Below are 14,259 nucleotides of genomic sequence, written 5' to 3' on the forward strand. Positions count from 1 at the left end.
AACGACTTGGGACGTTGTAGCACATTGAGACTGAAAGGACTAGACCAATGGTAACCTGCGCAGGCAGGTGAAACCACGTGATTTACGTATGAAGCCTTTACTAGACTGCAAAAGGCCAAATTACAGCCTTTATAGGACTGTGCACGTAGTTAAGAGTGTCTTAAGGCAACGGCGCTAATGAAAACGACTTGAGACGTTGTAGCACATTGAGATTGGCAGGACTAGGCAAATGGAAACATGCACAGGCAAATGGAACAACGTGATTTACGTGTGAGGCCTTTATTAGACTGCAAAAGGCCATAATACAGCCTTTATAGGACTAGGACGTAGTTAAGAGTGTTCTAAGGCAACTTCGCTAATGAAAACGACTTGAGACGTTGTAGCGCATTGAGACTGTAAGGACTAGGCCAATGGTAACCTACGCCGACAGGTGAAACCACGTGATTTACGTGTGAGGCCTTTATTAGACTGCAAAAGGCCATATTACAGCCTTTATAGGACTGTGTAGGTAGTTAAGAGTGTTCTAAGGCCACGGCGCTAAGAAAAACCACTTGGAACGTTGTAGTGCATTGCGACTGGAAGGAATAGGCCAATGGTAACCTGCGCAGGCAGATGGAACCACGTGATTTACGTGTGAGGCCTTTATTAGATTGCAAAAGGCGATATTGCAGCCTTTATAGGACTGTGCAAGTAGTTAAGAGTGTTGTAAAGCAACGGCGCTAATGAAAACGACTTGGGACGTTGTAGCACATTGAGACTGAAAAGACTAGACCAATGGTAACCTGCGGAGGCAGGTGAAACCACGTGATTTACGTATGAAGCCTTTACTAGACTGCAAAAGGCCAAATTACAGCCTTTATAGGACTGTGCACGCAGTTAAGAGTGTCTTAAGGCAACGGCGCTAATGAAAGCGACTTGAGACGTTGTAGCACATTGAGACTGGAAGGACTAGACCAATGGTCCCCTGCGGTGAAACTACGTGATTTACGTATGAAGCCTTTACTAGACTGCAAAAGGCCAAATTACAGCCTTTATAGGACTGTGAACGTAGTTAAGAGTGTTCTAAGGCCACGGCGCTAAGGAAAACCACATGAAACGTTGTAGTGCATTGAGACTGGAAGGAATAGTCCGATGGTAACCTACGCCGACAGGTGAAACCACGTGATTTACGTGTGAGGCCTTTACTAGACTGCAAAAGGCCAAATTACAGCCTTTATAGGACTGTGCACGTAGTTAAGAGTGTCTTCACCCTATTCGGTCCGGGGGGGGGCGGATTCCGCCCCCCCTGACGGTTTTTTTTTAATAACTCCTGATTGCTTTGTTATATGGCTATGATACTTTCTGAGTTTCAACATTTATCTATTAGACACCGGCATGCTAATTTTTTAGGTCCCATACCTTTCAGAGGCTTTGATATTGGCCATTACTCGAAACTACCCCTAAAAATCTCTATGAAATCCTTATAATGGGGAAAATATAATAACTCCTGTTAGGATTATCCTTAGAACTTGAAACTTGCAACACAACTTTGTATCATCAAGAAGAATCATTTGGAGTAATTTGAACACGTGATTAATCCGATTTCCCGATTTTGTCGGATTTTACCCAAAAATCGGAAAAAATCGGATTTTCGGGCAATTTTTGGCAATTTTTCATCCGATCCATGTAAAAACCGGAAGATATGTTAAATAACTTTTATTTAGCTTTCAAAAACTTCAAACAGAATGTAAAAATTCGCTCTAGAACAAAAGTTATTATATTTTAAGCAGATAGTTGCATTTTTAACAATTTTCAAGCTTTTGATGACGTCACAGAAAATATGCTGACGCAAGCAAATTTTTTTTGGCGCCATTTTGTTCCTTTTATGACGTACTATAAGTGTGCCAAGTTTGATTCAATTTGAACAACCGTATGAAAAGTTATTGAGGGGGGGGCGGAATCCGCCCCCCCTCGGTCATAGTATGTTCGAAAAACCCCGGACCGAATAGGGTTAAGGCAACGGCGCTAATGAAAACGACTTGAGACGTTGTAGCACATTCAGACTGGAAGGACTAAGCCAATGGAAACCTGCACAGGCAAATGAAACCACGTGATTTACGTGTGAGGCCTTTATTAGACTGCAAAAGGCCATATTACAGCCTTTATAGTACTGTGAACGTAGTTAAGAGTGTTGTAAAGCAACGGCGCTAATGAAAAAGACTTGGGACGTTGTAGGACATTGAGACTGGAAGGACTAGGCCAAATTGTAACCTGCGCAGGCAGGTGAAACAACGTGATTTACGTGTGAAGCCTTTATTAGACTGCAAAAGTCCATATTACAGCCTTTATAGGACTGTGCACGTAGTTAAGAGTGTTGTATGGCAACGGCGCTAATGAAAATGACTTGGGACGCTGTAGCGCATTAAGACTGGAAGTAATAGTCCAATGGTAACCTGCACAGACAAATGGAACCACGCGATTTACGTGTGAGGCCTTTATTAGACTGCAAAAGGCCATATTACAGCCTTTATAGGACTGTGCACGTATTTAAGAGTGTTGTAAGGCAACAGCGATAATGAAAACGACTTGGGACGTTGTAGCGCATTGAGACTGGAAGGACTAGGCCAATGGTAACCTGCGCAGACCGGTGAAATGACGTGATTTACGTGTGAGGCCTTTATTAGACTGCAAAAGGCCATATTACAGCCTTTATAGGACTGTGCACGTAGTTAAGAGTGTTGTAAAGCAACGGCGCTAATGAAAACGACTTGGGACGTTGTAGCACATTGAGACTGGAAGGACTAGGCCTATGGTAACCTGCGCAGGCAGGTGAAACAACGTGATTTACGTGTGAGGCCTTTATTAGACTGCAAAAGGCCATATTACAGCCTTTATAGGACTGTGCACGTAGTTAAGAGTGTTCTAAGGCAACTTCGCCAATGAAAACGACTTGGGACGTTGTAGTGCATTGAGACTGGAAGGAATAGTCCAGTGGTAACCTGCGCAGGCAGATGGAACCACGTGATTTACGTGTGAGGCTTTTATTAGACTGCAAAAGGCCATATTACAGCCTTTATAGGACTGTGCACGTAGTTAAGAGTGTTGTAAAGCAATGGCGCTAATGAAAACGACTTGGGACGTTGTAGCACATGGAGACTGGAAGGACTAGACCAATGGTAACCTGCGCAGGCAGGTGAAACCACGTGATTTACGTATGAAGCCTTTACTAGACTGCAAAAGGCCAAATTACAGCCTTTATAGGACTGTGCACGCAGTTAAGAGTGTCTTAAGGCAACGGCGCTAATGAAAGCGACTTGAGACGTTGTAGCACATTGAGACTGGAAGGACTAGACCAATGGTCCCCTGCGGTGAAACTACGTGATTTACGTATGAAGCCTTTACTAGACTGCAAAAGGCCAAATTACAGCCTTTATAGGACTGTGAACGTAGTTAAGAGTGTTCTAAGGCCACGGCGCTAAGGAAAACCACATGAAACGTTGTAGTGCATTGAGACTGGAAGGAATAGTCCGATGGTAACCTACGCCGACAGGTGAAACCACGTGATTTACGTGTGAGGCCTTTACTAGACTGCAAAAGGCCAAATTACAGCCTTTATAGGACTGTGCACGTAGTTAAGAGTGTCTTAAGGCAACGGCGCTAATGAAAACGACTTGAGACGTTGTAGCACATTCAGACTGGAAGGACTAAGCCAATGGAAACCTGCACAGGCAAATGAAACCACGTGATTTACGTGTGAGGCCTTTATTAGACTGCAAAAGGCCATATTACAGCCTTTATAGTACTGTGAACGTAGTTAAGAGTGTTGTAAAGCAACGGCGCTAATGAAAAAGACTTGGGACGTTGTAGGACATTGAGACTGGAAGGACTAGGCCAAATTGTAACCTGCGCAGGCAGGTGAAACAACGTGATTTACGTGTGAAGCCTTTATTAGACTGCAAAAGGCCATATTACAGCCTTTATAGGACTGTGCACGTAGTTAAGAGTGTGGTATGGCAACGGCGCTAATGAAAATGACTTGGGACGCTGTAGCGCATTAAGACTGGAAGTAATAGTCCAATGGTAACCTGCACAGACAAATGGAACCACGCGATTTACGTGTGAGGCCTTTATTAGACTGCGAAAGGCCATATTACAGCCTTTATAGGACTGTGCACGTATTTAAGAGTGTTGTAAGGCAACAGCGATAATGAAAACGACTTGGGACGTTGTAGCGCATTGAGACTGGAAGGATTAGGCCAATGGTAACCTGCGCAGACCGGTGAAATGACCTGATTTACGTGTGAGGCCTTTATTAGACTGCAAAAGGCCATATTACAGCCTTTATAGGACTGTGCACGTAGTTAAGAGTGTTGTAAAGCAACGGCGCTAATGAAAACGACTTGGGACGTTGTAGCACATTGAGACTGGAAGGACTAGGCCTATGGTAACCTGCGCAGGCAGGTGAAACAACGTGATTTACGTGTGAGGCCTTTATTAGACTGCAAAAGGCCATATTACAGCCTTTATAGGACTGTGCACGTAGTTAAGAGTGTTCTAAGGCAACTTCGCCAATGAAAACGACTTGGGACGTTGTAGTGCATTGAGACTGGAAGGAATAGTCCAGTGGTAACCTGCGCAGGCAGATGGAACCACGTGATTTACGTGTGAGGCTTTTATTAGACTGCAAAAGGCCATATTACAGCCTTTATAGGACTGTGCACGTAGTTAAGAGTGTTGTAAAGCAATGGCGCTAATGAAAACGACTTGGGACGTTGTAGCACATGGAGACTGGAAGGACTAGACCAATGGTAACCTGCGCAGGCAGGTGAAACCACGTGATTTACGTATGAAGCCTTTACTAGACTGCAAAAGGCCAAATTACAGCCTTTATAGGACTGTGCACGTAGTTAAGAGTGTTGTAAAGCAACGGCGCTAATGAAAACGACTTGAGACGTTGTAGCACATTGAGACTGGAAGGACTAGGCCAAGGGAAACCTGCACAGGCAAATGGAACAACGTGATTTACGTGAGGCTTTTATTAGACTGCAAAGGGCCATATTACAGCCTTTATAGGACTGTGCACGTAGTTAAGAGTGTCTTAAGGCAACGGCGCTAATGAAAACGACTTGGGACGTTGTAGCGCATTGAGACTGTAAGGACTAGGCCAATGGTAACCTACGCCGACAGGTGAAACCACGTGATTTACGTGTGAGGCCTTTATTAGACTGCAAAAGGCCATATTACAGCCTTTATAGGACTGTGCAGGTAGTTAAGAGTGTTTTAAGGCCACGGCGCTAAGAAAAACCACTTGGAACGTTGTAGTGCATTGCGACTGGAAGGAATAGTCCAATGGTAACCTGCGCAGGCAGAGGAAACCACGTGATTTACGTGTGAGGCCTTTATTAGATTGCAAAAGGCGATATTGCAGCCTTTATAGTACTGTGAACGTAGTTAAGAGTGTTGTAAAGCAACGGCGCTAATGAAAAAGACTTGGGACGTTGTAGGACATTGAGACTGGAAGGACTAGGCCAAATTGTAACCTGTGCAGGCAGGTGAAACAACGTGATTTACGTGTGAAGCCTTTATTAGACTGCAAAAGGCCATATTACAGCCTTTATAGAACTCTGCACGTAGTTAAGAGTGTTGTATGGCAACGGCGCTAATGAAAATGACTTGGGACGCTGTAGCGCATTAAGACTGGAAGTAATAGTCCAATGGTAACCTGCACAGACAAATGGAACCACGCGATTTACGTGTGAGGCCTTTATTAGACTGCAAAAGGCCATATTACAGCCTTTATAGGACTGTGCACGTATTTAAGAGTGTTGTAAGGCAACAGCGATAATGAAAACGACTTGGAACGTTGTAGCGCATTGAGACTGGAAGGACTAGGCCAATGGTAACCTGCGCAGACCGGTGAAATGACGTGATTTACGTGTGAGGCCTTTATTAGACTGCAAAAGGCCATATTACAGCCTTTATAGGACTGTGCACGTAGTTAAGAGTGTTGTAAAGCAACGGCGCTAATGAAAACGACTTGGGACGTTGTAGCACATTGAGACTGGAAGGACTAGGCCTATGGTAACCTGCGCAGGCAGGTGAAACAACGTGATTTACGTGTGAGGCCTTTATTAGACTGCAAAAGGCCATATTACAGCCTTTATAGGACTGTGCACGTAGTTAAGAGTGTTCTAAGGCAACTTCGCCAATGAAAACGACTTGGGACGTTGTAGTGCATTGAGACTGGAAGGAATAGTCCAGTGGTAACCTGCGCAGGCAGATGGAACCACGTGATTTACGTGTGAGGCTTTTATTAGACTGCAAAAGGCCATATTACAGCCTTTATAGGACTGTGCACGTAGTTAAGAGTGTTGTAAAGCAATGGCGCTAATGAAAACGACTTGGGACGTTGTAGCACATGGAGACTGGAAGGACTAGACCAATGGTAACCTGCGCAGGCAGGTGAAACCACGTGATTTACGTATGAAGCCTTTACTAGACTGCAAAAGGCCAAATTACAGCCTTTATAGGACTGTGCACGTAGTTAAGAGTGTTGTAAAGCAACGGCGCTAATGAAAACGACTTGGGACGTTGTAGTGCATTGAGACTGGAAGGAATAGTCCAGTGGTAACCTGCGCAGGCAGATGGAACCACGTGATTTACGTGTGAGGCTTTTATTAGACTGCAAAAGGCCATATTACAGCCTTTATAGGACTGTGCACGTAGTTAAGAGTGTTGTAAAGCAATGGCGCTAATGAAAACGACTTGGGACGTTGTAGCACATGGAGACTGGAAGGACTAGACCAATGGTAACCTGCGCAGGCAGGTGAAACCACGTGATTTACGTATGAAGCCTTTACTAGACTGCAAAAGGCCAAATTACAGCCTTTATAGGACTGTGCACGTAGTTAAGAGTGTTGTAAAGCAACGGCGCTAATGAAAACGACTTGAGACGTTGTAGCACATTGAGACTGGAAGGACTAGGCCAAGGGAAACCTGCACAGGCAAATGGAACAACGTGATTTACGTGAGGCTTTTATTAGACTGCAAAGGGCCATATTACAGCCTTTATAGGACTGTGCACGTAGTTAAGAGTGTCTTAAGGCAACGGCGCTAATGAAAACGACTTGGGACGTTGTAGCGCATTGAGACTGTAAGGACTAGGCCAATGGTAACCTACGCCGACAGGTGAAACCACGTGATTTACGTGTGAGGCCTTTATTAGACTGCAAAAGGCCATATTACAGCCTTTATAGGACTGTGCAGGTAGTTAAGAGTGTTCTAAGGCCACGGCGCTAAGAAAAACCACTTGGAACGTTGTAGTGCATTGCGACTGGAAGGAATAGTCCAATGGTAACCTGCGCAGGCAGAGGAAACCACGTGATTTACGTGTGAGGCCTTTATTAGATTGCAAAAGGCGATATTGCAGCCTTTATAGTACTGTGAACGTAGTTAAGAGTGTTGTAAAGCAACGGCGCTAATGAAAAAGACTTGGGACGTTGTAGGACATTGAGACTGGAAGGACTAGGCCAAATTGTAACCTGTGCAGGCAGGTGAAACAACGTGATTTACGTGTGAAGCCTTTATTAGACTGCAAAAGGCCATATTACAGCCTTTATAGAACTCTGCACGTAGTTAAGAGTGTTGTATGGCAACGGCGCTAATGAAAATGACTTGGGACGCTGTAGCGCATTAAGACTGGAAGTAATAGTCCAATGGTAACCTGCACAGACAAATGGAACCACGCGATTTACGTGTGAGGCCTTTATTAGACTGCAAAAGGCCATATTACAGCCTTTATAGGACTGTGCACGTATTTAAGAGTGTTGTAAGGCAACAGCGATAATGAAAACGACTTGGAACGTTGTAGCGCATTGAGACTGGAAGGACTAGGCCAATGGTAACCTGCGCAGACCGGTGAAATGACGTGATTTACGTGTGAGGCCTTTATTAGACTGCAAAAGGCCATATTACAGCCTTTATAGGACTGTGCACGTAGTTAAGAGTGTTGTAAAGCAACGGCGCTAATGAAAACGACTTGGGACGTTGTAGCACATTGAGACTGGAAGGACTAGGCCTATGGTAACCTGCGCAGGCAGGTGAAACAACGTGATTTACGTGTGAGGCCTTTATTAGACTGCAAAAGGCCATATTACAGCCTTTATAGGACTGTGCACGTAGTTAAGAGTGTTCTAAGGCAACTTCGCCAATGAAAACGACTTGGGACGTTGTAGTGCATTGAGACTGGAAGGAATAGTCCAGTGGTAACCTGCGCAGGCAGATGGAACCACGTGATTTACGTGTGAGGCTTTTATTAGACTGCAAAAGGCCATATTACAGCCTTTATAGGACTGTGCACGTAGTTAAGAGTGTTGTAAAGCAATGGCGCTAATGAAAACGACTTGGGACGTTGTAGCACATGGAGACTGGAAGGACTAGACCAATGGTAACCTGCGCAGGCAGGTGAAACCACGTGATTTACGTATGAAGCCTTTACTAGACTGCAAAAGGCCAAATTACAGCCTTTATAGGACTGTGCACGTAGTTAAGAGTGTTGTAAAGCAACGGCGCTAATGAAAACGACTTGAGACGTTGTAGCACATTGAGACTGGAAGGACTAGGCCAAGGGAAACCTGCACAGGCAAATGGAACAACGTGATTTACGTGAGGCTTTTATTAGACTGCAAAGGGCCATATTACAGCCTTTATAGGACTGTGCACGTAGTTAAGAGTGTCTTAAGGCAGCGGCGCTAATGAAAACGACTTGGGACGTTGTAGCGCATTGAGACTGTAAGGACTAGGCCAATGGTAACCTACGCCGACAGGTGAAACCACGTGATTTACGTGTGAGGCCTTTATTAGACTGCAAAAGGCCATATTACAGCCTTTATAGGACTGTGCAGGTAGTTAAGAGTGTTCTAAGGCCACGGCGCTAAGAAAAACCACTTGGAACGTTGTAGTGCATTGCGACTGGAAGGAATAGTCCAATGGTAACCTGCGCAGGCAGAGGAAACCACGTGATTTACGTGTGAGGCCTTTATTAGATTGCAAAAGGCGATATTGCAGCCTTTATAGGACTGTGCACGTAGTTAAGAGTGTTGTAAAGCAACGGCGCTAATGAAAACGACTTGGGACGTTGTAGCACATTGAGACTGAAAGGACTAGACCAATGGTAACCTGCGCAGGCAGGTGAAACCACGTGATTTACGTATGAAGCCTTTACTAGACTGCAAAAGGCCAAATTACAGCCTTTATAGGACTGTGCACGTAGTTAAGAGTGTCTTAAGGCAACGGCGCTAATGAAAGCGACTTGAGACGTTGTAGCACATTGAGACTGGAAGGACTAGACCAATGGTCCCCTGCGGTGAAACTACGTGATTTACGTATGAAGCCTTTACTAGACTGCAAAAGGCCAAATTACAGCCTTTATAGGACTGTGAACGTAGTTAAGAGTGTTCTAAGGCCACGGCGCTAAGGAAAACCACATGAAACATTGTAGTGCATTGAGACTGGAAGAAATAATGCGATGGTAACCTACGCCGACAGGTGAAACCACGTGATTTACGTGTGAGGCCTTTACTAGACTGCAAAAGGCCAAATTACAGCCTTTATAGGACTGTGCACGTAGTTAAGAGTGTCTTAAGGCAACGGCGCTAATGAAAACGACTTGAGACGTTGTAGCACATTCAGACTGGAAGGACTAAGCCAATGGAAACCTGCACAGGCAAATGAAACCACGTGATTTACGTGTGAGGCCTTTATTAGACTGCAAAAGGCCACAATACAGCCTTTATAGGACTGTGGACGAAGTTAAGAGTGTTCTAAGGCAACTTCGCTAATGAAAACGACTTGGGACGTTGTAGCGCATTGAGACTGAAAGGACTACGCCAATGGTAACCTGCGCAGACCGGTGAAACCACGTGATTTACGTGTGAAGCCTTTATTAGACTGCAAAAGGCCATATTACAGCCTTTATAGGACTGTGCACGTATTTAAGAGTGTTGTAAGGCAACAGCGATAATGAAAACAACTTGATACGTTGTAGCGCATTTAGACTGGAAGGAATAGTCGAATGGTAACCTGCGCAGACCGGTGAAACCATTTGATTTACGTGTGAGGCCTTTATTAGACTGCAAAAGGCCATAATACAGCCTTTACAGGACTGTGCACGTAGTTAAGAGTGTTGTAAAGCAACAGCGCTAATGAAAACGACTTAAGAGCTTGTGGCCTTTTGCAGTCTAGTAAAGGCTTCATACGTAAATCACGTGGTTTCACCTGCCTGCGCAGGTTACCATTGGTCTAGTCCTTTCAGTCTCAATGTGCTACTACGTCCCAAGTCGTTTTCATCAGCGCCGTTGCTTTACAACACTCTTAACTACGTGCACAGTCCTATAAAGGCTGTAATATGGCCTTTTGCAGTCTAATAAAGTCCTCACACGTAAATCACGTGGTTCCATCTGCCTGCGCAGGTTACCATTGGACTATTCCTTCCAGTCTCAATGCACTACAACGTTCCATGTGGTTTTCCTTAGCGCCGTGGCCTTAGAACACTCTTAACTACGTTCACAGTCCTATAAAGGCTGTAATTTGGCCTTTTGCAGTCTAATAAAGGCCTCACACGTTAATGACGTTGTTTCACCGGTCTGCGCAGGTTACCATTGGACTATTCCTTCCAGTCTAAATGTGCTACAACGTCTCAAGTCGTTTTCATTATCGCTGTTGACTTACAACACTCTTAAATATTTGCACAGTCCTATAAAGGCTGTAATATGGCCTTTTGCAGTCTAATAAAGGCCTCACACGTAAATCACGTGGTTTCACCGGTCTGCGCAGGTTACCATTGTCCTAGTCCTTCCAGTCTCAATGCGCTACAATGTCCCAAGTCGTTTTCATTAGCGAAATTGCCTTAGAACACTCTTAACTACGTCCTAGTCCTATAAAGGCTGTATTATGGCCTTTTGCAGTCTAATAAAGGCCTCACACGTAAATCACGTGGTTTCATTTGGCTGTGCAGGTTTCCATTGGCCTAGTCCTTCCAGTCTCAATGTGCTACAACGTCTCAAGTCGTTTTCATTAGCGCCGTTGCCTTAAGACACTCTTAACTACGTGCACAGTCCTATAAAGGCTGTAATTTGGCCTTTTGCAGTCTAGTAAAGGCTTCATACGTAAATCACGTGGTTTCACCTGCCTGCGCAGGTTACCATTGGTCTAGTCCTTTCAGTCTCAATGTGCTACAACGTCCCAAGTCGTTTTCATTAGCGCCGTTGCTTTACAACACTCTTAACTACGTGCACAGTCCTATAAAGGCTGTATTGTGGCCTTTTGCAGTCTAATAAAGGCCTCACACGTAAATCACGTGGTTTCATTTGCCTGTGCAGGTTTCCATTGGCCTAGTCCTTCCAGTCTCAATGTGCTACAACGTCTCAAGTCGTTTTCATTAGCGCCGTTGCCTTAAGACACTCTTAACTACGTGCACAGTCCTATAAAGGCTGTAATTTGGCCTTTTGCAGTCTAGTAAAGGCTTCATACGTAAATCACGTGGTTTCACCTGCCTGCGCAGGTTACCATTGGTCTAGTCCTTTCAGTCTCAATGTGCTACAACTCCCAAGTCGTTTTCATTAGCGCCGTTGCTTTACAACACTCTTAACTACGTGCACAGTCCTATAAAGGCTGTGATTTGGCCTTTTGCAGTCTAGTAAAGGCTTCATACGTAAATCACGTGGTTTCACCTGCCTGCGCAGGTTACCATTGGTCTAGTCCTTCCAGTCTCAATGCACTACAACGTTTCATGTGGTTTTCCTTACCGCCGTGGCCTTAGAACACTCTTAACTACGTTCACAGACCTATAAAGGCTGTAATTTGGCCTTTTGCAGTCTAATAAAGGCCTCACACGTTAATGACGTTGTTTCACCGGTCTGCGCAGGTTACCATTGGACTATTCCTTCCAGTCTAAATGTGCTACAACGTCTCAAGTCGTTTTCATTAGCGCCGTTGCCTTACAACACTCTTAACTACGTGCACAGTCCTATAAAGGCTGTAATTTGGCCTTTTGCAGTCTAGTAAAGGCTTCATACGTAAATCACGTGGTTTCACCTGTCTGCGCAGGTCACCATTGACCTAGTCCTTCCAGTCTCAATGTGCTACAACGTCTCAAGTCGTTTTCATTAGCGCCGTTGCCTTAAGACACTCTTAACTACCTGCACAGTCCTATAAAGGCAGTAGTATTGCCCTTTGCAGTCTAATAAAGGCCTCACACGGTAATCACGTGGTTTCACTGGTCTGCGCACGTCACCATTGGCCTAGTCCTTCCAGTCTCAATGCACTACAACGTCCCAAGTCGTTTTCATTAGCGCCGTTGCCTTACAACACTCTTAACTACGTGCACAGTCCTATAAAGGCTGTAATTTGGCCTTTTGCAGTCTAGTAAAGGCTTCATACGTAAATCACGTGGTTGCACCTGTCTGCGCAGGTCACCATTGACCTAGTCCTTCCAGTCTCAATGTGCTACAACGTCTCAAGTAGTTTTCATTAGCGCCGTTGCCTTAAGACACTCTTAACTACCTGCACAGTCCTATAAAGGCTGTAGTATTGCCCTTTGCAGTCAAACAAAGGCCTCACACGTTAATCACGTGGTTTCACCGATCTGCGCAGGTCACCATTGGCCTAGTCCTTCCAGTCTCAATGCGCTACAACGTCCCAAGTCGTTTTCATTAGCGCCGTTGCCTTGCAACACTCTTAACTACGTGCAGAGTCCTATAAAGGCTGTAATTTGGCCTTTTGCAGTCTAGTAAAGGCTTCATACGTAAATCACGTAGTTTCACCGAAGGGGACCATTGGTCTAGTCCTTCCAGTCTCAATTTGCTACAACGTCTCAAGTCGCTTTCATTAGCGCCGTTGCCTTAAGACACTCTTAACTACGTGCACAGTCCTATAAAGGCTGTAATTTGGCCTTTTGCAGTCTAGTAAAGGCTTCATACGTAAATCACGTGGTTTCACCTGCCTGCGCAGGTTACCATTGGTCTAGTCCTTTCAGTCTCAATGTGCTACAACGTCCCAAGTCGTTTTCATTAGCGCCGTTGCTTTACAACACTCTTAACTACTTGCACAGTCCTATAAAGGCTGCAATATCGCCTTTTGCAATCTAATAAAGGCCTCACACGTAAATCACGTGGTTCCATCTGCCTGCGCAGGTTACCATTGGACTATTCCTTCCAGTCGCAATGCACTACAACGTTCCAAGTGGTTTTTCTTAGCGCCGTGGCCTTAGAACACTCTTAACTACCTGCACAGTCCTATAAAGGCTGTAATATGGCCTTTTGCAGTCTAATAAAGGCCTCACACGTAAATCACGTGGTTTCACCTGTCGGCGTAGGTTACCATTGGCCTAGTCCTTACAGTCTCAATGCGCTACAACGTCTCAAGTCGTTTTCATTAGCGAAGTTGCCTTAGAACACTCTTAACTACGTCCTAGTCCTATAAAGGCTGTATTATGGCCTTTTGCAGTCTAATAAAGGCCTCACACGTAAATCACGTTGTTCCATTTGCCTGTGCAGGTTTCCATTTGCCTAGTCCTGCCAATCTCAATGTGCTACAACGTCTCAAGTCGTTTTCATTAGCGCCGTTGCCTTAAGACACTCTTAACTACGTGCACAGTCCTATAAAGGCTGTAATATGGCCTTTTGCAGTCTAATAAAAGCCTCACACGTAAATCACGTGGTTCCATCTGCCTGCGCAGGTTACCATTGGACTATTCCTTCCAGTCTCAATGCACTACAACGTCCCAAGTCGTTTTCATTGGCGAAGTTGCCTTAGAACACTCTTAACTACGTGCACAGTCCTATAAAGGCTGTAATATGGCCTTTTGCAGTCTAATAAAGGCCTCACACGTAAATCACGTTGTTTCACCTGCCTGCGCAGGTTACCATCGGCCTAGTCCTTCCAGTCTCAATGTGCTACAACGTCCCAAGTCGTTTTCATTAGCGCCGTTGCTTTACAACACTCTTAACTACGTGCACAGTCCTATAAAGGCTGTAATATGGCCTTTTGCAGTCTAATAAAGGCCTCACACGTAAATCACGTGATTTCACCGGTCTACGCAGGTTACCATTGGCCTAGTCCTTCCAGTTTCAATGCGTTACAACGTCCCAAGTCGTTTTCATTATCGCTGTTGCCTTACAACACTCTTAACTACGTGCACAGTCCTATAAAGGCTGTAATATGGCCTTTTGCAGTCTAATAAAGGCTTCATACGTAAATCACGTGGTTTCACCTGCCTGCGCA

The 14,259-nt window shown here is 44.9% G+C and overlaps 1 long non-coding RNA gene across 1 annotated transcript in view; it reads right to left on the bottom strand.

Moving 5' to 3' along the window:
• Positions 1 to 7,620: 7,620 nt before the first annotated feature.
• LOC130655232 (uncharacterized) overlaps positions 7,621 to 14,259 on the bottom strand; it is a 44,461-nt gene continuing 37,822 nt past the window's right edge. Inside the window, exon 2 of the long non-coding RNA XR_008984602.1 lies at positions 7,621 to 7,702. This is a non-coding gene — a long non-coding RNA (uncharacterized LOC130655232). The remainder of the gene's footprint in view (positions 7,703 to 14,259) is intronic.

The sequence above is a fragment of the Hydractinia symbiolongicarpus genome, chromosome 8 (assembly GCF_029227915.1).
Source record: "Hydractinia symbiolongicarpus strain clone_291-10 chromosome 8, HSymV2.1, whole genome shotgun sequence".
NCBI classification, from domain to species: domain Eukaryota; kingdom Metazoa; phylum Cnidaria; class Hydrozoa; order Anthoathecata; family Hydractiniidae; genus Hydractinia; species Hydractinia symbiolongicarpus.